This window comes from Oryctolagus cuniculus, chromosome 11 (genome assembly GCF_964237555.1).
Source record: "Oryctolagus cuniculus chromosome 11, mOryCun1.1, whole genome shotgun sequence".
Classification (NCBI taxonomy): domain Eukaryota; kingdom Metazoa; phylum Chordata; class Mammalia; order Lagomorpha; family Leporidae; genus Oryctolagus; species Oryctolagus cuniculus.
The window spans coordinates 4,393,664-4,394,328 of record NC_091442.1 but is presented as its reverse complement, the minus strand read 5'-3'; positions in this window follow the sequence as shown (position 1 = coordinate 4,394,328).

Here is a 665-nt window from a genome sequence, read left to right as displayed (position 1 = left end):
GACCCTGAAGTGGGGCGCTGAGAGCCGGGGCGCGGGGATGCGAGCCGTGCAGGGGGGCGCCTGCAAGGGGCGCTGAGAGACGGAGGGCGGGCGGCGTGGGCACGTGGGGGGCGGGGCCTGGGCAGGGCCTGCAGGGGGCGCTGAGAGGTGGGGGAGATGACAGGGGGACGTGGGCAGGGCAGGGCCTGCAGGGGGCGCAGAGACCAAGGGTGGGCGGCGCGGACACGTGGGGGGAGGGGCCTGGAGGGGGCGGGGGGTGGGGAGCCCTTGAGGGGACTAGGGAGACCTCGGGGATGGACAAGGGGGCGTCGAGAGGCCTGGGGAGGGGTGGGGAGCAGAGGGCGGACCCTGAAGTGGGGTGCGGGGATGCGAGTCGTGCAGGGGGGCACCTGCAGGGGGCGCTGAGAGACCGAGGGCGGGCGGTGCGGGCCTGGGGGCGGGGGCTGCAGGGGCGCTGAGACAGCGCGGGGCCTGGATAGGACGGGGGAGGGGCCTGCAGGGGGCGCTGAGAGACCGAGGGTGGGCGGCGCGGGCGTGGGGGGTGGGGGCTGCAGGGGCGCTGCGACAGCGCGGGGCTGGGATGGGACGGGGGCGGGGCCTGGAGGGGAGGGGCCTGCAGGGGGCGCTGAGAAGTGGGGGGAGATAAGAGGGCGACGTGGGCAGGG